The sequence below is a fragment of the Pseudonaja textilis genome, chromosome 3 (genome assembly GCF_049901715.1).
Source record: "Pseudonaja textilis isolate UNSWEBS1 chromosome 3, rPseTex1.2, whole genome shotgun sequence".
In the NCBI taxonomy this organism is placed as follows: domain Eukaryota; kingdom Metazoa; phylum Chordata; class Lepidosauria; order Squamata; family Elapidae; genus Pseudonaja; species Pseudonaja textilis.
This window is the reverse complement of record NC_141992.1, coordinates 17,772,237-17,784,718: the sequence shown is the minus strand read 5'-3', so window position 1 is coordinate 17,784,718 and position 12,482 is coordinate 17,772,237. Positions and strand designations below refer to the sequence as shown.

General features: G+C 38.4%; 1 long non-coding RNA gene across 1 annotated transcript in view; it reads left to right on the top strand.

Annotated features, from left to right (window-relative positions):
- Positions 1–8,605, top strand: part of LOC148126013 (uncharacterized) — a 40,556-nt gene extending 31,951 nt beyond the window's left edge. The window contains exons 2-3 of the long non-coding RNA XR_015742541.1: positions 7,741–7,812; positions 8,548–8,605. This is a non-coding gene — a long non-coding RNA (uncharacterized LOC148126013). The remainder of the gene's footprint in view (positions 1–7,740; positions 7,813–8,547) is intronic.
- Positions 8,606–12,482: the final 3,877 nt, after the last annotated feature.

The following is a 12,482-nucleotide window of genomic DNA, read 5'->3' as shown; positions in this document are numbered from 1 at the left end:
GCAGAACAATTTAAAATCAGACTATCTAAAATCACAACTGGAGGCAAATGTGAATGGATATGCTGACAATGTTGTAGAATCATTTTCCATTCTGTTTTTGTATTCATCCTATCCTCCCCCGAATTCAAAGATGGCATTTCTTCATTCACTGATATTTGGAGTAAAATTCTAGCAATTTCAAGGCTGGCCCATTCTCTCTCTAGTGTTTGTTCTTCCATCTAATGTGGAAACAATTTGTCTCCTTATTTGTCTACTTTTACAGGAATGGAAATTTATATGGAAGTAACATTACAAAAGTAATGTTCAGAAAGTGCTCAGAAAATTATGGCTATTTGATACTGGGGGCGTGGGGGGCTCAGACATTAATATCAGCTGGAATAGTGCTGTCTTCAGGGGGAACACACAGATGCTGTGAAGCACATTCTTTACACCTCACACCTTAGTGGCATTTGACAATGTCTGCTTAACAACCCAGCTAATCAAAAATGGATTGTTGAATTCAAATTAATGAAGCACTAAATGTCTTTAATGAATAATGGACGGTTCTTCCAGTTCTCTTGAGCTCTTATGTTTATTCATTTAAAAACAATTTGCGTGACGAACATAATCTGGTAAAAAGCTTTTGTGCTCCATTTAGACATTTTAGCATGGTGCCAAGATAAAATTTGAATTTTCAACATCCTTTCAGCTGAGCATCATAAAAGCCTTTTAAACTTGGATACCATCTGATTACATTATTAGCCTGATTTATTTGGAAATGGCTTCAGAATAAGGATTCTGAAAGAGAAAAATTCATTTTCAAGGATCCTTAACTTATTGGTTCTTGGGAGTCTTTCCTGCACCTTTAGTAAATTTGTGGAGATCAAGAGTAACCTTGTAATAGGGGCTCCTGGTTCTGAAATCATATTTTAAAAATCATTAAGCATGTGCAAAATCAAAGGAGGCAGCAATTTCTCAAATCCTTAGCTTCCCAAATAGCAGCTGATCCAGCATCAACAGTTATTATATTTTAACCTGTAGGAACATTCCTTCCTGTTCCTCCTCATCTCAATAGCTTAAGACAATGTAAAACACTGAGAGCTTTTGGGAATTTCTAGGCATGTATAAATCAGTTTATACTTGTCAGTACTGTCACTAATCCAAATTTATATTATTTGTATTTTAAGTATTACAGTGTAAAAAATATCAAAAACAGTTTTTTCAATGTACACATTTCTAAACATATTTTAACTTAAAATCATATACTAAAAAAGGTTTTTTTTTATATATGTAGTTTTGAGGCACAAAATGATACTGCCATGTTCCAAAATCATTATTGCAGAACCACTGAAATTTGTATCTAAGTCTGAAAGCCATACATAGACAGTTAATATGAGGGTTTGCTCAGATAAGATTTCTGAATCATGTCCACCACATCATTCTGGAATGAATCTGGAACTTATTTTCTAAATGCCTTGGGGAATGGCAGTGATGGCTGAAGTCAAGGCCCAGGACTCAATAAGGAGAGGGGGAGAGAGAGGGAGAGAGAGAAAGAGAGGTAAGGAGAGAGAGCAGAGTTAATTTAAACATTTTGTGATTTTTTTGACATTCAAATATCTTCCTGAAAATTTCAAGCTAAGAATTTCTAGAAGTTCCAAACCATGATTTATTTTATTTATTTATTTATTTGATTTGTCAATAGCTTACAAGATAATAGGTATAAGTATAAACATGAGTAAGAATACAAATAAATGGGGACAATAGGACTGGGACAATAGGACAGGGACAGTAGTCACGATGGTGCACTTATGCACACCCCTTTACAGACCTCTTAGGAATGGGGTGAGGTCAATAGTGGATAGTTTGAGGTTAAAGGAGTGAAGGTTAGAGGATGTAACAACAGAGTCGGGTAGTGCATTCCAGGCATTGACCACTCTGTTGCTGAAGTTGTATTTTTTGCAATTGAATTTGAAGCAGTTTACATTGAGTTTGTATCTGTTGTATGCTCTTGTGTTGTTGTGGTTGAAGCTGAAGTAGTCACTGACTGGTAGAACATTGTATAGATAATTTTGTGTGCTATGCCTAAATCTAATTGTAGGCAGTGTAGTTAAAGGTTGTCCAAGCCCAAAATCTCAAGCCTGGTGATATAGGGTATTCTGTTGCGAGCAGAGGAGTGTAGTACTCTTCTCGTAAAATACTTCTGGACTTGCTTGATTGTATTAATGTCTGATATGCAATGCAGATTCCAGACTGATGAGCTGTATTCAAGTATTGGTCTGGCAAAAGTTTTGTATGCTCTAGTTAACAATTCAATAGCTTTGTAAGATTAGATTTACAACTCTTAATACCTTTTTGGCAATGCTGTTACAGTGAGCTCTGGCACTTAGGTCATTTGATATGAGAACTCCAAGGTTCTTGACACAGTGAGGATTATCAACGAAGTCATATCCACCTAGTTTATATTTAGTATACTGATTTTTTTTTTTACCAATGTGTAGGGCAGAGCATTTGTTGGTTGAAATTTGGAGTTGCCAGATGTTCAACAATGCAGACATATAATCAAGGTCGCTTTGAAGGATAGTAGCATTGTCAGTGATGTTGAATAGTTTTACGACATCTGCAAAGAGGACACAGTTGCTTATAAGGTGATCACAAAGCTCATTTATATAGAGGGTGGGTCCTAGAACACTGACTTGGGGGACACTGCTTTTAACTGGAGCAGGGTTTGATATAGTGCTCCCTATTTTTACCATTTGTTGCCTGTTTGACAGGAACACAGTAATCTACTTATGAAGAGATCTGGAAATGCCATAAGAGTTTAGTTTTAACAGTAGTTTGTCCTGTACCACTGAATCAAAGGCTTTGCAGAAGTCTATGTAAATTGCGTCTATAGCTTTACCCTGATCAAGTAGAGTATGTTTTTGCAATGTAGGAGTTGAAGATTGCAGGACAATTTTTCCTGAAACCAAATTGTTTTTTGGGAGAGTAGGTTGTTTGACTCTAAGTGGAGAGCGATGAATTGGTTAATGATTGATTCCATGACTTTGTACGTGACACAACACAGTGAGATTGGTCTGTAGTTTTCAACCAGACTGAGGTCACCTTTTTTGAAGATAGGGATGACCATAGCTAAGGACCATAGGTTTGGTAAGGAGCTGGTTATGAATGATATCTCATATATAATGCTATATAATTCAGGGTTCCGCTATGGCAGAAGAGAGCTTTTTTTAAGAAGTATGCAAATAATCCATCAGGGCCAATAGATAGGGATGGTTTTAGGTTACATAGTGCCTTTTCTACATTATCTTCTGTAAAGTCAATATGTAGTTGTTGTGGCTCCGGGCTTGGATTCAGCTCCTGTGATTGATATGAGTTCAAGTGAGGAGGTCATCGCAGAAAAATATGAGCTGGCCTGGCTTAGTGATTGGACGGATAACCAGGATGAGGAGATGGACGTGACAAAGGACAACAGACTTGATGTATTAGAATTGTCAGGACCTTTGACCTCCTCTGGTTCCTTATCTGATCAACAGCCGGGAATGGCTGACAGGGAAGTTTTGAGAGAGTCTTCTAGTGGAGATGAGAACTTGGAAAATTTGTGGTTAAATGTAAAAAATAGAAGACGGTTGAGAAGGCAAAATCAGCTGGAGCGAATGAGAAGAGCAAGTCAGTAAATTAGCACGTTGCCTCAATGAGTATAAAAGGACACAGCTGGACTGGTACATTTTGCCAGGAACAAAATGACTATTTGAGTGAGGACGTTATAGCAAGGAGCTCTGAGACTGGAGATTTATTGCCAGGACTGGTTTGCCAGAGTAAAGATTTATGCTGGACAGAGTAAAGATTTATGCTGTGGTTTCTGCCAGCCGTTATCTTGTAAGACTTCTTTCCATTTGATTTAATTGTGAAACGGCTGCTTTCTGTTTTGTTCGTTTGAATTTTGAAGGGGAGTCATAACATGTAGTAGGTCATTACAGTTAGTTGTGGTACGACTAGGAAATGTGGGGCATGAACCATTGCTGTTTACAAAGACTGAACTGAAGAATGTGTTGAAGAGATTGGCCTTAACAGCTTCATCGGTTCAGTTTTTCCCATTTGGTCCTTTTAGGGGTGGGATGGTTTTTGAGTCTTTAAGTTTGGTGTTAACAAAATTGTAGAAGGCATGGGTGGATTTTGTACATAGGAGGTTTTTCTCTTGCTTGCGGTGGTATCTTGTGCATTCTGCCTTTATCTGTTAGCAGAGGGTGTTGTATTGGTTTTTAAAGTTTACTACGTAGCTAGTTTTGTTTTTACGTCATAGTGATCTTTTTTAAAATTGAAGTTTCCTTATTGTTATGGGTAATTTGTTTTTCTATTCAGAGGTAAGCTCTGCCAACTTCATTGCAATTTATTCCCACATCAATGAATAAAGCTGGAGGAGAAACCTATAGTGTAATCCTCATTCATATGATCTAGTTCTACAAATTCTCATTAAAAAGAAACAACAGATATACAAGACATAAAAACAACCTTATGTTTTGCACAGCATTTTCCATTGAGTTCATTCATAGAAATAGCAACTACTTCAACAATGCTGGAAGGTTGTATAATGATGCAATAAATTATTTTGTAAATATATTTTGCAGCTGGTATAGCATAGCCAAACATCTTTGCTACATATTCAGACTAATTTTACAGCCTAAATCCACTTCCCTGCCTCTGAAACCGCTGTTTTCATTAAGTTACTTGAATCTCATTTATCCTTCCTGCTGTTATAAGAATAACATTTCATTTCTTTCCCTTTATGATACACCAACAAGCTGGAAGTTCTAGCTGATTCACAGCAATTATATATTAACAATTAAATCATTATTTTAAAAGCAAAGATGTGAAATACAAAACAGCAAGAGAAAACACCAGAGAGACAGCAACAATTACAGGCATTTCATTGGCTGATGGTTGGTAAATAAAATAAAATGTAACTATACATTGAATATCAAAACAATTCTCAGCCCAAGGGCCATTTGAGGCTGGCATTTTGTTTGTCACTTTGCCAACCAGGTGTTCCTGAGATACTGCTTTCCAATGCAGTCCTCATGTATTTGGAATCATGATACCCCCAACCAAGTGGTACCATGATTCGGTTCTTTCTCCAGGTGAAAAACATCCATCCAAGTTACATTGCCATCTTCTGTCTTGAATGTAGGAAGCCCCACACACTTCTGGAACCTAGGAAAGATTTATTTTATTTATTTATTTGGTTTGTCAATTGCTTACAAGATAATAGGTATAAGTAAAAACATAGTTATGAATACATGGATACATATAAGAAAAATAAAAAAAATAAAAGAAACAATAGGACAGGGACGGTAGGCATGTTGGTGCACTTATGCACGCCCCCTACAGACCTCTTAGGAAAGGGGTGAGGTCAATAGTAGAAAGTCTAAGGTTAAAGTTTTGGGGGTTTGGGGAAAAAAACACAAAGTCAGGTAGAGTATTCCAGACATTGACCACTCTGTTGCTGAAGTCGTATTTCCTGCAATAAAGTTTGGTGTGATTAACCTTGAGCTTGTATCTATTGTTTGCTCTTGTATTGTTATGGTTGAAGCTGAAGTATTCATAGACAGGTAGGACATTGCAATGTATGATTTTATATACTATACTTAGATCGGACCAAAGGTGGCATAGTTCTAGGTTTTCTAGGCCTAGAATTTCAAGTCTGGTGTCATAAGGTATTCTGCAACGAGTAGAGGAGTGGAGAACTCTTCTTGTGAAATATTTCTGGACTTTCTCAACTGTGTTAATACCAGATACGTAATGTGGGTTCCAGACTGATGAGCTGTATTTGAGTATTGGTCTAGCAAATGTTTTGTATGCTCTAGTTAGTAGTGTAATATTGCCAGAGAGAAAGCTACGTAGGATTAGGTTAACAACTCTTAACACCTTTTTGGCTATGTAGTTAAAGTGGGCTCTAGCACTCATCATTAGAGATGAGTACTCCAAGATCCTTGACAGAGTTTGGATCATCAACAAAGTCTTGACTATTCAGCCTGTATTTTATTTTCTGATTTTTTTTGCCAATATGTAAGACAGAGCATTTATTTGTTGAGATTTGAAGTTGCCATTTGTTTGACTATTATGATACATAATCAAGGTCTTTTTGAAGGGTAGCAGTATTGTCTGTGGTGTTGAATAGCTTTACATCAGCAGCGAAGAGAACACAGTTGCTCTTAATATGATCACAGAGGTCATTTATGTAGAGTATGAAGAGAGTTGGTCCTAGAACACTGCCTTGGGGGACACCACTATTGTCAGGTACAGAATTTGATAGGATGCTCCCAATTTTGACCATTTATTGTCTGTTTGACAGGAATGCTTCTATCCAGTTATGCAGGTGTCCAGAGATACCATAAGATTTTAGTTTTAGGAGTAGTTTGTTGTGTACCACTGAATCAAAGGTTTTACAGAAGTCTATGTAGATTGTGTCTATTGCTTTGCCCTGATCAAGTTGTGTTGTCCATATGTTTTTGCAGTGTTAAGAGTTGCAGATTACAGGATAGATTCTCCTTCTCTGGGAATAAGGTTTTAAATAAATGACTCCTATGACAATTTGCATTCAACCATAGCTTCCTTTACCTCAGTGGTTTTCCTTAGTTTAATAGTTCCAATCGTTAGTTACAAGCTAATTTGAAATGAAAACATTTTCTTCAGTCTTTTCAGTCATGAAAATGGATGCAATGAATCAATCAGTTCATGTGTTGGAACTTTAGTGAATATATTGTAAAACCTGCTTTATTGAATTGAGATCTTTATCTTTACTGAGTCAACCAAATCTCTAGTCAGAAGTGGTATTTGCCAGTTCTCTGAACAACTCAAAATTTTCACTACTGGTTCTCCATAACTGATCAGAACCTGCTAAATACCATCTCTGATAATATCTCTTTATTGCAGAACACATTTGGAAGAAAAATATTTTACTCTGTTTCTGGACAGATCGCTTCTCTAATGTTAACTTACCGCCTCAGTGCCTGAGGCACACTGCAGGAATCAAAATTATGTTGTATAGCCTGAACTAATGTTTCATGATTTTCGAACTTCCCCAAAGCAGAAGAATATGTATCATATTCTACAAAGTTCTCTGTATAACTCCTGAAAAGCAAGCTGATGTCATTCTCAAAGCAGGCAAGGTTCAAATAAAATATCTTCTCTGCGTTCACTGAATCATTATGGATGAATTCTTTTTGCCCACAATGAATCATAGCTACTTCTTGAGATTTTTTTTTAAGAGGACAAAGTCTTAAAAACTTCCACTTGATAGATACTTAGGTTGAAGATATATAGAAGAAAACAATTTCTCAGATTTCGGGTTAGTTATGATTGCTTGTGATATAATCACATGCACTTCCCTATCAGGATTTTAAAGAAAATGCATGCCTATAAAACCTTGCATATAAAATAAATCAAAATACAATAGATATACCTATTGATAGCAATGTTTCCACTTATGAGATAGTCAGGAAGTACCATAATTTGTTTGTTTATTTATTTAATGGAATTTGTCAAACAAGAACGAGAACGAAGTGCTGTTGAGTTTTCTCCAAACCAGTCCCTTAGATTTTGAAGCCATGATGTTCTTCTTCTGCCTGGACCTGGTTTGCCTTCAATCTTTCCTTGGAGGATTAAGTGAAATATGCTGTATTTTTCCGGATATTGCATTACATGTCCAAAATGTTCTAACTTTTGCTTTTTTATGGTTTTGATGATTTTCCTTGGTTTTCCCAGGTGGCTTAAAAGAGACTATCACCCAGCCCAAAAAAGGAACAAAGCACCTCTCGATCACCAATCAGCGCTCAGGTTAGCATAGATGAATTCAAAGGTTAAAATCAGACCAACAATCAAGTAAACAAAACCCCAATCAAGATACTGTCAAAGAAGCAAACAGCAAACAGCCAAACTAAAGAATCTCTAAGATTACCCCTACCAACACTGACAGGCAAATCACCAGAATATAAACTGACAGCAAACTGCACTCCTTACTAGCACTGATGATGTTACCTAGTTAGGGTAATGAAATGTCTGCAAGAAAACAAGCAAGCTCAGAGAATACTAAGGACCACTTCTATATTCATGCCTGCTTAGTGCTAATTACTGTTCAATAGATATGCAAAAATTCAAATTCCATGTAGATTTATAAAAACAGTTTCCTCCATTTATTGATTGATTGGTTTGGTTTGGTTTTTATCCTGCTTTTGTTACTTTATGTAACTGAAGGTGGCAAACATATACTGTATAATATTATTTTCTCCTATTTCCCCCACAACAACCCTGGAGGTGGGCTGTTCCCTGGGCTGAGAGAAGGAGTGACTGGTTCAAAGTCACCCAGCTACTTTTCCTTTTTCCCTTTTCCTTCTCCCTTCTCCCTTCCTTCTTCTCTCCTGCTCTCCTCTCGTTTCTAAAATGTTAATTTTAGAGGGGATGTTGAAACAGAAATAACTGTATAAAGTTAATGTTAATAATATTGCAGTTGTTTGATTGATGACACGATGTTTCGTAGGCATGAAATGTAATAATAGACTCTTTCTGTTATAGTGTCTGGAAGGGAACATCTCGCACTTTGAAACTGGCTGCCATTTACAGCAAAAGAAGATGAGAAAAGGGAGCAAGGAAGCTTAATGAGATACCACTAAATGCTAATCTTACAGTAATTCTATGACTTTTTTTTTCAGAAGCTCATATACAGGGAGTCTACTTCACCAGTTACTCTCTGCTTCACCAGTTACTCGCTGTAGAATGATACGGCAGGAAAGACAAGGAATAACCACCCAGAAATGCTATATTCTTCTTGAAAACATCTCTAACTAATTTATAAAGTGATTGTGAGGAACAAACTTAGGTCGGCTATTTAACTCCTCAGAGAAAGGCTGAAGAACAAAAATAAGAAGCAGCTGAATAATGAAAGATATGAAGAAAGATTGCAGGATTTGGGTTTGGCTAGTCTAAACTCTAGAGAAAAAAAGGACTGGAGGGACGTGATATCTGTATTCCAATGTTTGAGAGGCTGACACAAAGAGGAGGAAAATCACTTGTCTGAAATAGTATAGGATCTGTTGCCTGAGCAGTGAGTTGGACTAGAAGACCTCCAAGGTCCTTTCCAATTCTATTCTGATTGATTGATTAAATTAATGCTAAACCAAGACATTTTCCTTCATTTTTTTCTTATTCATTCATTTCATTATGACAGAATTTGCTTTTGAAATTTCTTTTAAAATAGAAGAGAATGTTGGTGAATTTTCCTGGAAGAAATCTAGCAAATTCTCATTTTATTAATTACAATCTGGCCAAGATTTGTCCATAGATAAGGATTCCTTGTTTTCTAAGACTAGATCCACCACAAGGCAGAAGATAACTATATTCAGTGATTTATTGGTAGCATACACCTCCCAAAATAAGATGTTGCCCTGGGTTAACTCCATTCTCCTGGTTTTACCACTTGATGTAGCTACACAAATCATTTTAATGCTTAGTATTTACAAAAAGTAATAGTCTTACAGAGTGCAAAGTGGCATACAGCCTTTGGTCCCTCCAGAACTCCTTGCATCTGATGGCATTAAGTGCTGCCTCAAAAACATTGCTTATTTTCTGGTTGCTGCTAAGCTCCAGATCTGCTCTTAAGCAGTGTAGCTACTGAGCTTGCTAGCCAAGCTCCCAAATCAAGTTTTGGACAGGAATCACACCAGGATGCAATAGTTACTTTAGCTTGAGGTCTTGATAGCTAAGTGACAACCTGCTTGCTTGTCGTTGTTGTAAATCTCCAGATGTCACTCCCTGCTTCCTTGACTGTTGTTGGTTGTGAAGTCTTGTCCAACTCATTGCGACCCCATGGACAATGTTCTTCCAGGCCTTCCTGTCCTCTACCATCTTCTGGAGTCCATTTAAGCTCATGCGTGCTGCTTCAGTGATTCCATCCAGCCACCTCATTCTCTGACATCCCCTTCTTCTATTGCCCTCAATTTTTCCCAGCATTAGGCTCTTCTCCAGTGACTCCTTCCTTCTCATTAGGTGGCCAAGTATTTGAGCTTCATCTTCAAGATCTGGCTTTCTAAAGAGCAGTCAGGGTTGATCTCCTCTAGGACTGACCAGTTTGATCCTCTTTCAGTCCAAGGTGATCATTCTTTGGCACTCAGTCTTTCTTATGGTCCAACTTTCACAGCCATACATTGCAACTGAGAAAATCATAGACTTGACTGGTTTGCCATAGCTTTCCTCCACAGCAGTGGCCCCCAACCTTTTTTGAACCAGGGACCAGTTTTATGATTATTTATTCTTCCACGAACCGGTACCTTCTACTACTAGTCCCTAAAGCAATGCGGAGCTGCTTTAGCCGGGCTTCTCTCTCCCTTCTCAGTCTCTCTCACCTTCCTCAGTGACCTGTCGCCCTTCTTCTTTCCAGCCTTGGGCAAAAAAAAAAAAAAAAAGACTTGGCACAGCCAGCTAGAAAGCATGCCCGAATTCCTCACAGCTTCCCGCCTCCGCCTGTGAGGAAGTGGATGGCGGGGGGGGGTGAGGGGTGCAAGCGTGGGCCGGGAAGTGGGACTGGTCAGGGAATGACCTTCCCTGGGAAAGTTGGAGGTGCAGCCACCGCCACCACAGCTGCTGCTGCTGCTTCTTTGCGCTCTGGCGACGGACGCCGTGGCGCTCCTTCAGCGCCTGTGCTCAATCTGTTCCTCCGGGTCGTGGTGCAGCAGCAACAGCAACAGCTTTATCTGCACGCGTGCTTGTGCATGGTTGACGGGGGAGAAGGAGAAGGAGAGGAAAAGGGAGACTAGCGCTGGGGCATACCGTAGCGCTCTTTTCTCCCTCTCTCCCCCTCGTGGCGCCCAAGCTTTGAGGCCCAGTAAAAAATGATTCATGGACCGGTACCGGTCTGAGTACTGGTGGTTGGGGACCCCTGCTCCACAGGATCAAGCTTTTTTTATTATTTCTTGGCTGTAGTCGCCATCTGTGGTGATCTTGGAGCACAGGAAAATAAAATATGTCGCTACCTCCCTTTCTTCCCATTTATTTGCCAGGAATTGAGAGGGCCAGATGCCATGATCTTAGTTTTCTTAATGTTGAGTTTCAAGCCAACTTTTGCACTCTGCTCCTTCACCTGCACCAAGAGGCTCTATAGTTCCTCTTCACTTTGTGCTTTTAGAATGGTATCATCTGCATATCTGAGGTTGTTGATATTTCTCCCGGCAATCTTAATTCCAATTTTTGATTCAATTAGCTCTGCCTTTTTCATGATGTGCTCTGCATTTAAGTTAAATAGGCAGTATACAGCCTTGCTGGACTCCTTTCCCAATTTTGAACCAATCAATGGTTCCCTGTCCAGTTCTCACTGTTGTTTCTTGACCCTTGACTGTTTGCTTCTCCCTTTCTACTACATACCCACACTGTTAGCTTTTCCTTTTATCAACTAATGGCATAGTGGGTTGATGTTGCCTATGGATAATAGCATGTTTCTGAAAACACTGGGGGGTAGCTCAATTAGTCAGATAACTGGGATGCCAATATGGATACTTCCTCTTCCTCCCTCCCCGTCTTCTCATATTTCTCAGTCTGAAAACTTTTATGTCTTTTTGGAGGAAAGGACGAGCTGGGCTTTGCCTTGGGGAAGTGAAGTGGGAAGCATTTCACTTTGGCTGCCTCTACTCTGAAGCACATACAGGAATCATACTGTCACTTCCTCACATATTTCACATTATGAATATCCTGTTCTTTCATTGTACAATCTCCACCTACTAGTAACTTTTCTGGTTTCCTACAATCCTCTCCGGTGTCTCAACTCCTAACCCTAACTCCCAAGGGAAGACTTGTTGCAGGTACTTCTGACATGGGAGTTTTCAATAATCACGTTACTGTTGCTAGTAAAGGAAGCCTTGCCCTTGATCAATTCTTTGAAAGATTGCTCTTTCCTGGAAAAAAATTAGGATCAATTTCTCTTCCCACATTATTGACAGAGAATTTTGTAAAATGACTTGTGCCGAGCTCTAAAATGAATCAGTGTGGAGACAAAAAATGGACACCTTTACTTTTAGATATCTTAACCACCTGATAATATGGTGATCTCTTTGAATCTCTCATGAAACTTAAACAGTAAGTTTCTGTGACTTAACTGATTACTTCCTTTGTAATTTTAATTATTTATTTGCATCTTCTTCTCTAGTTTTCTTTCATTTCCATCATTAGCCTAGTAAAACATCTTTGATTTTTAACCTTTTTCTTTTGTTATCTTCTACTTTGATTTTTAAATTGCAGCATCACAACTTGTTTAAAGATGTGCTGATAGCATTTCATACGTGAATTTCCACAACCTATCTTTTTTACCATAATCAAATTATTTTTGTTTAACAGCTATGTCTGAAAGAGTTTAAAGCTTGGGTTGACTCAACAAGTCATCCCAACTTTGCATTAGGTTATTGAGATTACTGGGTGTCAGGTACAGAGGAGAAACTATGTGTATCATGTCATATTGCAAACTC